General features: G+C 43.6%; 1 long non-coding RNA gene across 1 annotated transcript; it reads left to right on the top strand.

Moving 5' to 3' along the window:
- On the top strand, window positions 1–12,555 carry LOC114056170. The gene is made up of 3 exons (XR_003570934.1): window positions 1–1,054; window positions 11,307–11,454; window positions 12,372–12,555. It is a non-coding gene; the product is annotated as an uncharacterized LOC114056170 (long non-coding RNA).
- The last annotated feature ends 29 nt before the right edge of the window (window positions 12,556–12,584 follow it).

Below are 12,584 nucleotides of genomic sequence, written 5' to 3'. Positions count from 1 at the left end.
TCCTCATATCTCACCTCAGTTAGTCTGTCCTGCTATTTGATCCTGTTCAATATAAAGCCCTTTCCTTTGGCATCCTGCAAATCTAAGACCCGTCTTGATGTTTCCCACTGATACTGGTGGGAAATGCCCCATGTGTTGCACCCAGGGCTGAGTAAGTAGTGGCAGAAGGGGCAGCCTGAGAAGAGGTGGTCATACATTCACAGCCTCTCTTACTTCCAGAGGAAGCAATGGGAGAGCAGAGGGAGCTTCCTCTGTGTAACATTTCTTCCTCACCCAGAAGAGGGATAGACACCATGGGAGGTTACTGCCTGTATCATGCAACTAAGGTGTTTTGAGAATTCGAGGTTTGGGCTTTTTTTGTGATTCAGGGGGAGGGACTCACTGAGAGTCCCTTACTTCAAATCAAGCTCTTGGGATAGATCTCTTAGCGTGTTCCAAAAACATGAGTTTTCCCTTGTCTCCTTTTAATGCGAAGCTTGGTCAGGGGTTCACCTCAGTACATCACTCCTATTCCAGACAACTCCCATGTTTACCTCATGTAACTTCACATGGCTCCCTTGGGTCCATCTCAAGGCTGTAGAGAAGTTCTTAGTTCAGCTCTGATGAATGATCATTTTACTTCCTCGCACTGGATAAACAGCTGTTTTCCATGTTACCTGCTTTAGGAGCCTTACTGGCATGTTGTTTCTTTCCTTGCCTCCAGCAACAAGCAGACACATCTGACTAATTGCAACAGGGCTGCACCAGCACCTTCTTGCAGTTGGGGCTGCACAAAAAACGCACAACGTTTTTCCTCAGCGCACCACATGGCAAACAGCCATGAGAAAACATAGCAGGGAACAAGCACTTGCAGTTTCTTTTCCTTATCTTTTACTCTTCAAGAGAGTGAAAGCAACACAGGCTTGGAGACGAGGGTCCCGTAGCGGCCTGTTGGTCACAGCACTTCCAGCTTCGAGTTCCTACTGGGGAAGCTCTTCCTTTGAAGTACATCTCACTTGGGCAGGAGCCAATGTCATAAGGAGGAAACTATTAGCTTGTGAAGAGAACCCCACAGGTAAAGTCTAACAGCCTGTTGGTTTCTTTGCTTGCAGGGATTTCCTGTGGATACTTTAAAAACAGATGGTATTTTGGGTTTTGCTGATGCCGCCTGCTAGTGGGCAATGCTCTGTGTCAGAACAAACAGGGATTTAGAAGAGTAGGCTTTAAAGCATCCCACTGATGTTTTTACCCTACCTGCATGCTTTTCAAGGTGTGCCAGAATACTTTAAAAGGACAGATGAGCTCATCTTTGCTTGAGTTAGTCCTTGTCCTGGAGCTGGCATACCAAAAGGGGACCATCACAGCAACCCAGGAGAAGGGTAGTGCTGGTGGCAGCAGATGCTGCCAGAGGAGGTGAAGCCCCACCTGAGTGCCTGCGCTTTACGAACAGAGGTTTTATCGGGGCTGGTGGGATTTACAGCTGTGTTCAACACTTCATTCCACGTTTAGTACCAAGGTGCTGCATGCAGACCTTAAAGATGTTTTTTTTACTTTTAGTATGCTCTCAATTTGCAATGGCCATTCCTCTTGTCTGCTTTGCAGCCCAGGTAAAAAAAAAAAAAAAATCATCTTCTGCTTCTCTTTTCCCACATTGCCACTGAATTTTTGATGTTCACATGTACATTGGTGGATTGAGAAATCTCCTGATGTATTGTGAAACCCACTTATAATATTCTGCCAACCTCTACGAGCCTATCGCTTGTCTTCCATACCACCTTGCCTGCTGGAACTTCATTGGCAGTCTTATTCAAGTTTATGCACAAATAGCTACCTTTTATAAAAGTCCTATCCTTCTACCCTACCACTTTTCCATGACTTGTGTCATCTTGTGCAATGAGGCAGCATGATGTTAAACCTGCTCTCTCTGAGGCATTGTGTGGCATCTCTTCAAATCAAATGATAGTGATCCAATTTAGGATTAGGAAATAGAAATAAACGAATAATTCCTTGTTTGCATAAGAGTGGAAAAACAGTTGGGGCAGAGCTGGGGCTAGAACTCAGAATAAGTCATGGGGCTGCCTGTCATAACAAGAAAGGGGAACTTGCGGCAACTTCTTTTTTTGAGATGATTTGTTAAATCTCCTGCAATTGCTTCAGTAAACACTAATATATTGGAAACAAAACAAAATGTTCTCTTCCAGCTTTCATAGGTTACTTGGTATCTCCCATAGCCATATGGGATTAATGGTGACTGTAGGGTAGGATTGTATCATAAAACTTTTATTAAATGTTTTAAAGCCAATTAAAGAGACCTTGCCAATTTGAACTTTCTAAGATTTTGCAAAGTAAATTTTTTCCACTGTTGTTGCAGTGCCTTTGAAGTGCTAGATCCTGAAATTTTTAATCATTTAAAAAATAAATAGCTATATATTCTCTGCAGACCCGGCACTGTGACAGCAATTCAACTAGTTATACACAGTACTGTTGTAGGCAGACAACGAATAAAATTTTCCAAAGTGGAAAGTCTCTTTTCCTATCTTCCTTCATTTACAGAAGTATTTTAAATCTTACCTGTAGACTCATTATGTGACATTTTTGACAGAAGGGTTTGGGTTGTCCAATTTGATGATGTGTCTTTCAGATAAAACTTCCTTAAAGCTTTTGAGTCTCCAAACTGAGAAATGGGAAAATCCATTTGTGAGTGTAATAATGATTAATAGAAATTCCATGTGTCTGAATTTTTGACTTTCATGAAAAATCAAGCTTCCGTTTCAGGTATATGGTTCCACACACTGTAGTCACAGGTGTAAGATGTCTTTCTAGTCTATGGAGAGCGTGCAGCCTAGATTTCAAGGAACAAGCAGGCCTATGACAGGAAAGGGATTTGCAGGGCTCAGTGTCTAGGGTAGAAAAGAGGGCTGGATGTAGATGCAGTAAGTTTGTTTTCCTAGGTAACGATGTACTTGCAGTAGTGTGAGAAGTCCTCATCTCTTGATGCAGCCCAGGACATGGTGGGCTTTCTGGACCACAAGCCCACATCGCCAGGTCATGTCCAGACTTTCATCCTCCACTACTCTGAAGTGCTTGTCTATCCCTTCATGCCCCAGCCTTTATTGATACTAGGGGTAATTCCTTTTCATTTGTTACTATGACTAAAACTGTAGGATCCTTGATCTTTAGAAATGAGCCTGTCAGGGCATCTCTTGGGCTGCTGTAGCATCTTCTGATGGACAAAAACATCTCCTTAGTACCTGTAGTCCTTTGGGTGTGGTCTACCTCTTTTTGTGAAAGGGCAGCAGGGGCTGGGGCAGCAATACCTTGCCCTTCTTGCCCAATCTGTTTACAGGGTTCTCTTGGTGTACACCCTCAGCTCTGCACGTTGCAGAGGGCCCCTCTGCACCATGCCTGGTGATTTCTTGCACGCTCTCAGGGCTGATGTGTGCTTTCGGGGAGTCCACCAAGGCTGGAGGTGAGCGAGCCTTGGCACTCAGTCGCTCCCTGGTCTCACAGCTCATTGTTCACCCGCAGCTGGGACCCAACAGACTTTTTTTGTCTCTGTTTTGTATAAATCCTCATCGCTGTAGCACTTCATCTGATGTGACTAACATGCATGGTTTTTCTCTGCTCTCTCCCCTGAGGAAGGTGGGGGGAGAGTAGTGTAGGCAGTGCAGTATTTCTGCTTCAGTCTGGTTATTTCAGAAACAAACTTAAAAACATATGTTCATTTCAGTTCGTTTATGTGATAGAGACAAGGTCAAAGAGATATGCCTGGAAAGTGGAGCTGAAACCTCCCTAAGAGCTGGACTGGGTTGAGGGATCCTGTTACATGGAGCTTATTGCAGGCTGGTATTTAAATTCATTATAGCCTGCCCCATCACTGTACTTTTAAAAGTCACTTTCTTTTACGAATACCTTCATTTTATCTCCTCCTGTTTTTGTATTTTCCATTTTTTGGGGGGTTTTTTGTTTGTTTGTTTGTTTTTTCAGGACAATTCCGTTTTTTGAAATACTTCCTGTTTTGCAGAAATCATCATCTATAATATAGAAACATATTTGTACAAATATTGATAGTCTAAACTTTCTCCTTATCTAGATCCTCATTATGCTGCATGTTGTGTCCTTTCTCCAAAATTCCTATCCAAATTCCCACTACCAGTGAGGCAGTCTGTACCCTTGAAATATATGCATGTTAATAAGGCAACAATTGGGGTTGGCAGGAAATGGTGATGGAAGATTTCCTCACAAAAAAGTGAGGATTGGCATGTCTGGTTTTCATTCTTCATCAAAGCAAAAGGAGAGTTTTACAAGTGATGTTGGGAAGAAACCTGAGGAGGGGAGATTTCAGGAGATGAAACCCTGCCTGCTGGGGAGGGAGGTGAAGGGGCAATTGGCTTCAAGCCAGAGCTCAGTTGGACCTGGTTGTAGACCTGAAGCCTCTGCCTCTTTGAGCTTGCTGGATGGAGCTGCTCCCCTCTTGACCAATGTTTAAAGATGTAGAAAGTGAGAGGAAAAGTGAGAAAACAAATGGCAATTAATTTAATCATGAGAGGAGAGCACCTGAGCGAAATGCAGGAGACGGAAGTTCAAGCCTTTGCTGAAATCTGTCACAATAAAGAATTAAACTTTCTCCTTCATGTTCTCCTCCAGCAACCTCCTGTTACTGAAGCTAATTCTGCTTCTCACCAGCCAGGTTTTCCCCAGGGCTGGGAACTTGCAGCCGCTCAAGTGCTTTTTCTGGGAACAAGTTGCCATAAAGTGCTTCCCAATACTTCCAGGACTGCAAAAGGGATTTGACTAAGGCAGCTGTCATTTGGTTGTACTCATATGCAACACCTTCTGTTTTTTTGTGCAAATATAGTTAGAAGCTTGAATTGAAAGGAGGGGAAAAAAAGTAAATTGGGGTTTTTTTAAGGGGTTTTGGTAAAATCTTGCACTTTATTGCTGTAGTGATGCTATGGAAATGTGATTTGTTGCACCGGGGAGAGTCTAAGTTGGAAGTCTTTGTGAAAAAAAATTGAGATTTTTGGTAAGAGCACATGGTTTTGAGCTTTTTAATCTTGCACCTTGGAGATGTGGTTAATTTTAAAGGGAACAGAATCAGTGTATAAACCACGATAAGCCCCCATTAACTGAAAACAGGAAAACATCTACTAAACCAGTTTTGAAATGTCTGGACGCAAGTAAAATGGATCAGAGGTCTGTTTGTTGCTCAGAGAATGTATTTGACACAGCGGACTAATAAATTTTCTCAGATTTTCTTTAAAACGTTAGTTAAATGAAAGGTCAGTCCCATTTGTAAACAAAGCTGTCTGAATTTATTGTAAAGTAAAAGCATCAGGGGCTTTTGCTGTACTTTCCTCTGTGGCTGAGTGCCAGTACAGTTGCTTTTTAGAAAGCTTAGTGTGTATGATTCTTTTTTATTAGAAAAGAGGCGGAAAAGACTTGCCAATCAGCAGCTTCAAAAGGTCCTTGCTGCAGTATCAGTGCTAGAGCTGCGCAACAGCCTCCTAATGAAACTGGAAAGCAGACAAGTTTTCAGGCACTTTGGTGGAAAACTGAAGCTCTGGGTAGCTTAGTGAAAGGTTTATGAACCTTCTGGGGAGTCTCCGCTGTGTTTACTCAACCTATACTGATTTTTTGCTGCTTTTTTCAAACTAGCTGAAAAACAGTAGTTTGAGGAGTCAAACCAAACTGAAAATAGGAGAGAGGGACACTGAGGATGGGAAATCTTGTACAGACACCTACAAAAATCAAAGCAGCTGTTTGTCATGTTGCACTGGCAGGAATGCTGTGCCAAGCAAAGGTAGTGGTTGCTTCACAAACTTTTGGGTGATGATATCCTACTTGCTCTCTGCCTGTCCTGTGGCTGATGCTGGCAGTGCTGCCCAGTTCTTTTCACATTATCTGTCCAAACTAGAGGTCTATCAGGCATGTGAGCCCCCTGCAACACAGCGGGAAAGAGCAGCTCTCTGTAGGGACCCAGGCTGCATGAGCTAGGCAGCTGCAGCAATGGGATTGCCTGCCCAGCTATCCCTAATTGATTTGCCACAGCAGTGCCAAGTTTAAAGTAGGCTAACGTTCTGCTTTTTGGGCAGGACCTGTAACAGTGGTCTCATCATTTAAGGCTAGTGTGGATACCTCTGTGTCTGGAGTGCTTCGTATCCTGTGCTTGTGCCTCCTTTGCTTTTTATATAACGTGGCTTGTACATGGTGTCGTTTTACTAGAACAACGTTTCTTAGGCACTGCTGTAATCAGAGATACCCTGACCTTACTGTCACATGCTGGCTATTTCTTGTGCCAAAACAAAAGGTGAGAAAATAGATATAAAGGGATAGGGCAATTTCCATGTATGTATTTGCCTGTAAATAATCTGGTGGCAATGTTTATGTTTCAGGTTTCTGCTTTGTTTCTGCTTGGCAACTGGCTTTGGAGAGGCTCAGGGGGTTTTAGTTGATTTTTTGGAGGGAGAGAGAATAAAGATAAGGGGAGGTTGACTGAGGCTGTTACGAGGCCAGTGAAGCTGCAGCACACAGGCTGGGAGCATGGCTCACTCTTCACGTGTGTTTACGGAGGCAGCCAGGTTCCCAGATAGGATGGACAGCTAGCTAGGAAGGAAAGAATAGCACAAAAATATTCTGTGGTCACATGGCCACATTTTCTTTGGGCTGACCTTCACCCCCTGTCCCCATCACCTTTCCTGGGCAAGGCTCTCTCTCAAGGCTTGTGTAAAAAAAAAAAAAAAAGAGCTACACCCTTTTAATGAAAGGTGTGTGTTTAAGCAGGTTTCCAGTAAACTAGTACAAGTGCCTGGACTCTTATTTCAGTGTGAAGGTGTGTTTTGTGGGTTTTTGTTGTTGTTGTTGCTGTGTGGCATTGGGGTTTTTTTGTTGTTGTTTGTTTATTGCATGGGTTTTTTTAATAATATACTTTTGAGTTATTTTAGCTTAGGAAAAACAATTAAGAGCAGACTGCAATTAGTGCACCATTTTCACACCTCCCCCCCAAAAAAAAACATCTCTTGAGACTGAATGAAAATCACTGGGACATCATTAGCCTGTATGGGAGAATGCCTTCTCATGTGTCCCACCAGATGAGAAGGCCTCATCACAGCCCCAAAGCTCTTCTGGAATACCCGGTTGAAGGAACCCGGCTTTTGTAATGGCCACCTCTTGGCTCTAAGAGAGCTTATTTCTCTGAGCAGCAGAGCCCTTTTCTTGCCCACTCTGCCTTTGAACCAAAGAGCGTGAAACCTAAATGATGCTGTGTGACTTCCCGAGTTCTGGGATATGCACGGATGGCTCCGCCAGCGTTGTTCATGCCAAGCGTTCAGATAGGCAGAGGGACTTTGCATGCGGTGTGTCCCCTCCGAATCGTCCCACAGCGGCCCGTCCCAGCGGACCACCTCGATGGCTGAATGAACAGCAGCTGTTCATTAACACGGAACAGAGATCCGGCGCTGGCCATAGGAAGTAAAAGCCCTAGAGCACACTGCAGTAGCCTTGTTCTCCCTTTACAAAGCTGCTCTCTGTTAAACTGTGGTATCGACCCTCACTGGCGTACAAATGCCCTTCGTTAGGGTTTGCACGCCGTGTTATGTGAGTCCGCAGTTAAAAAGCAAATGAACAAAACCTGCTTGTGATAATTTACTGTAATGGCACTGGAAGTCAGTTTATTCTGGAAAAAAAATGGTTGGGGTGATTATGCTTAACTGTAGTGCTGGAAGGAGAGGGACACTTGGACGCTGAGGTGGTGACTTCACCGGTGACTGGGGAGGAGATGGATTATTTGCAAAATCTCAGCCTGACATGGCTCTCCCAGAAGAGCCTGCTCCTAAGACACAGATCCTTATATGTTTAATAAGGTGTTAAGAGCAGAACTTGAAATGGTTGTTACATTCCTCTGTTCTGGATCATTTCAGTGACCACCTGGTGCCCCTTTCTTCTTTTTCTTTTTTTTTCTAAAAACGCTTTTGCATCCTGCATATTACTTTCTGTTTACCCCTTGGGCCCCAGCTTGGCAGAGTGCCATGGAATGTGTTTGGTGTCCTGTCCTTTCCTAACTCAGCAAAACACCGAAGACAGTGCGTAAGGATAAGCTGTCGTGTTTCCGCTCCCGTCTCACTGGGAGAGCCTCATCCTACCAGCTGCTACAGTAGCCTTTGCTTGGAAGGTGGGAGAAGGATGTGAAAGTTTGTACAAACAGTACTTTTATTCCCAGGGAGATTTTTAACATTTATTTTGGTGGTTTGGTCAGATTTGCATACTTGAATAGTGATAGCAGCCTGATATCAAAGTGGTAGGAGGGAGTTCTGTTCAAACAAAAAAATAATTGCTTTCATGGATCCAAGGAAGTTTACTCTCCGATATCAGGAGCTGAAAGACTTTCCAGCTGAGGTGCCATTTTCCCTATGTTAGTGCTACAATTGTGAATGTAGCTGGGATTTGCAAATTCAGTTAATTTGCTAAGCTGGAAGCAAGGCAATAACTCTACCCTTTCTGAAATGACCAGAGTGAAAGTCTGTATTTTAACCTTAAGAAGAGGTAGCAGGTTTTGGGAGTGTCATTAAAAAGAGGAACTCATGAAATTACACTGAATAGTGAATTGCCTATCTTTTTAGTGTGTCTGTGTACATGAATGTGATTGAGAGAGGGAGAGAAAGGATGAATCTGACAGAAACTTTATTAAGTTGAGGAGTGAATGCGGAGGAGGCCGTAGTTTCAGACTGATTTAGGAGTGCATTTGAGTCTGTTGAAAGAACCTGGTGTAAATGGCTGTGGGCTGCTGCCATGCTGAGGGCCTGTTGTGCCATCAAAGCTGCATCACCTCCAAGGGGCACAGGCTAAGGCACCTGAACCTGCTTCTACCAGCAACACTACATCTCCCACCCAGCTTCTGCCAGGAGAGGTATTCTGGTGAGGGGACAGAGCTGAGGTGACTCCCATGTCCTGAGCTGGCCTTGCTGTGCTGGTACAATATTGCTCTATAAACTATCTAAAAAGCTAAACCAGCTGAAATGTTTTAGGTTTAGTTTGTTTAAGTGGCCTTTTAGCGTGGCGTGAGTACACTGAATCTTTTAGTTGTCCTTCTATGGATATCTTTTGCTTTGTCATGGTGATGACGTGCTTATTCGATTTATTTAGCCCCAAAGTATTTTGGCTAACACTATGTTGTCCTCTGCTCCAGGAGGCCTCTTTGATTCAGGTGCCACCAGAGCTTCTGCCACCGCAGCTTCTCTAGGAAGCAAGCCAGGATTTGTCTGGTAATCAGAGTGCATTGCATTTGTTCACTGCTGTTCCTCTTCCCTTATCTCTGTTTGTATTACGTTACCATTCAGGGTGTTCCCGCGCTTGTGCCATGCTTGTGTGGTGCCCAAAAGATGGCACCTCTGTGAGCTTGTGATCTGTGTGGGAGACAAAAAGTACCAGAAAGAGTAGCTAGAGATTGCTATAAAGATCTCAATGTTGTATTTTGCTCCCCTAAATGAAATTCCTACTGTGGGTCTTCCTACATGCTAAAGTAAGGAATCTGTGTGAAAGTGTTTTTACTCCATGCGTGTTTATTGTCAAAGTCCTTCAGGTTTTGTTTGACTATTTTGATGTGTCCAGTTTCTTATCTGATGCTTTCTGGTTACCTTTCAAATTCACGGACAAAGTCCAAAGGAAGATTGGCATATAGAGGGTGGAGTTGGCAAAGAAAGGGTTTAGCTCTGCCTCTTTTTTGATTGGAGGGTTGTCACTGTAAAATAACCCCAGCTGGAGTCTGAAAGAGAAAGAGTTTCTGCATCTTCTGTAACTGCTACTGCAATAGTACCCAGAAGAGTATATCTCATTTTAAATCAGAGGAGAAGAATGTTTGCACTGCGTTACTGTGGTACCACAGACAGGTGACGGGGCTGGGGACATGTTCAGAAAGAGAGTCAGCTTCAGGCAAATGTCTGCTGGGGCTGTTTTCATGGCCTGTCCTCAAGGATGTCCAGTGTTCAAGGTCCCACACCATCCCCAAGTGCTCCACTCTACTATTTCATCATTCCTAATGCTGGAAAACAGGCCTTTACACCTTACCTGAACCTCTATTCCTGTGATTTAAAGATTTACTTCTTTTCCTAATCCCCCCCCCCCAAACTCCAGTGTGTATATGTTACATATGGTCTGCCTGCTTTAACATAGAATGTTTGCACTTGTGAGAGAACACAGAAGAAAGCCAACTTATATCTCAGAAAGCGACTTAGGGGCCTTTCTGGCTGAGCAGGGACTTGATCAAAAGACAGAAAACTCCACTCTTAGCATTCCTGTACACATTTAAAGCACCCACGTGTGTCCTGACTGATAGTATTTAATGAATGGCAAGGCTTGGATACTGTGAAAGGAATATGAGAAGGTGTGTTACAAAGAGATTGTGTTTTCTTGGTATGTGCTTGCTGTCTACCATCCTCAGGAGCAGGATTGATTCTGGAGCCACCTTCTGATTAGAGTGACAGTTACAGGTGTGTACCAGAGCCAATAGTGAGACACCTGAGCACAGCAAGACAGCAGGCAAACTTGTGGTGATTATTAGTGAAATATTTGCAACTATGTCCAAGTAATTCATTTGATGAGTTATTCACAATACTCCCTGTTGGCAGAGAGGTCATTGAATTTATAATTATAAGGAGTGAAAATTATTAGGGAGGAGGTGAGTTGTTGTGGTTTTAACTGGGGACCAGAAAGAAAATTCTCCCTTGGGTCATATACTCTATTCTCCTGACACTGATAGACTGGAACTTAGCTCTCAACTGGTCCTTCTATCCCAGCTTGATATGCCTGGAGTGATGATGATCTCATTCTTGTGAGCTATGACATAAGGTGTGAGTGTCAGTCTCAGGAGGTGACCACATCTCTAAGAGAAGTTTCCTTGAGAACTTTCTCAAGCAGCTAAACAACCCACTTCAAGTGGCTGTGCAACAGCTGATTTTTCCATGTTTCACCAAAGCTGCAGGAAAAGCAGTGTTTTTGAAGTGTTTCACAGCCATTACTTTGATTTTGGAAAATTCATTAACAACAACAACAAAAATCATTCTAGTGAGGTGAATAAAGCTGAACTGGCAAATCACAGATACCCAGAAGCAACAGTGTCCTGTTTATAAGGAAAGAGGGTGGTTACTGTGGTCAGAGAGCCGGGCTACAGGCCAGGTCATGCCTCCTAAACATATTTTAACTAACCTCATGTCACAGGCAGGATGTGGGGAATGTAAGATTTTCTCTTCTGAAAGGTAAGGGCAGAGAGTGTAGACTGGCTCCCTTGACAGCTGCTTTGCCTTTCACCCATTGAACCTCAACTTCTTCATTAGGGCGTCAGAGGAAATTTCTAGACCTGCTGGGATCAGAATTGGTGAAGATCCACCTCAGTGGCTTTCCTCAGGCAGTCAGAAAGGCGAAGACAGGCTGCAACCAGGCCTGAATGGACCTGTTCTTCTCAGCCAACTGATAACACTTAAGGTATGTTTCTGCTTGGCAAGCACGGGGTGTGACAGTAGCACATAAATCGTGGGTGCAGCTAACATGGTCTAAAACCCAGGAGGTGGTAGGTAGAGTCCCTGGAGAGTCCTTGCTCCTTCCCTGGCTGCTGGTGTTGCACAGGGAGGCTGGGAGAAGCCATCAGAGCTACGGAAACACCTCAGCTTGGTTGCCTAGAGCTAAGGGGACGTCTAGTGGTGGTATTTTAAAATCCAGATTTCCCTTTAACTAGAGGTATCTAGGTTTCCTACTGTTGCTGCAGCTTCCTTGAAAGTGATGGGCAGAGGCAGCAGTGAGATTAAAGGTGTCTTGTGTCAAATTTCCCTTGTGATAAAATCTGCCAAACTGAATTACTGGATACAGGCAAGGCTCGACTTTTAGTCTCTGTGCTGCAAACCCTGTGATGATGGTGGGGCTTCCAAATGCAGAATGGGCATAACTGGTGTAGAATTGATGTTGTCTTCCTGAAATAGCCTGATGGGTTTTACATTACCTCTGTCTCTGCAAGTGGAGACCCCAGACCACAATAAAAAATAATTTAAATTTTGTAATATGATTTTTTTATGTGAATTTACAGAATATGTAAGATGTTCATGACTTAGACAATGCAGTGAGCCCCTGCTGTATGACACAGATCTTCAAAAGCCAGTTGCTGATTTCTCAATATAGTGCACTGATTTTCGTAGTCATATTTCATCTCCCCTTGGACAATAATTGGGGACTTAAAGTGGGGTAAAACTAAAAGATACAACACTGTATCTCCTTTATCCACAAGCTTATATACTGCTGTGACAAAGGAGAATGCATGTAACTATAGATACCCATGCAAGGCAATGCACTAAATAAACACTGAAGGCAGATTAAAAGAGGTTCACTAATATCATCTTATTTTCTTTTAGGATTTGTGAAAAATTTTCTTGGCATTATGTGGTTGGTGGTAAGCTTGGTCTGAGGGAATGTACTCATGGAAAGACAACTCTTTGGCAAAATTGTCTTTGAGAGTGTGCCAATAACAGCTAGAGAAACTCAGATGCAGCTCCAAAAAGGCTGCTCCTCCCTTATGAGGACCATTGCAACAGGCAGACTTGGTAATGTAGTGCTAAACTGCCTTC

Source organism: Empidonax traillii, unplaced genomic scaffold (genome assembly GCF_003031625.1).
Source record: "Empidonax traillii isolate 1590-97213 ecotype Southwest subspecies unplaced genomic scaffold, ASM303162v1 scaffold84:size2688230, whole genome shotgun sequence".
NCBI classification, from domain to species: Eukaryota; Metazoa; Chordata; class Aves; order Passeriformes; family Tyrannidae; genus Empidonax; species Empidonax traillii.
The sequence above is the reverse complement of the archived record's forward strand: the minus strand, read 5'-3'. Positions and strand labels throughout refer to the sequence as shown.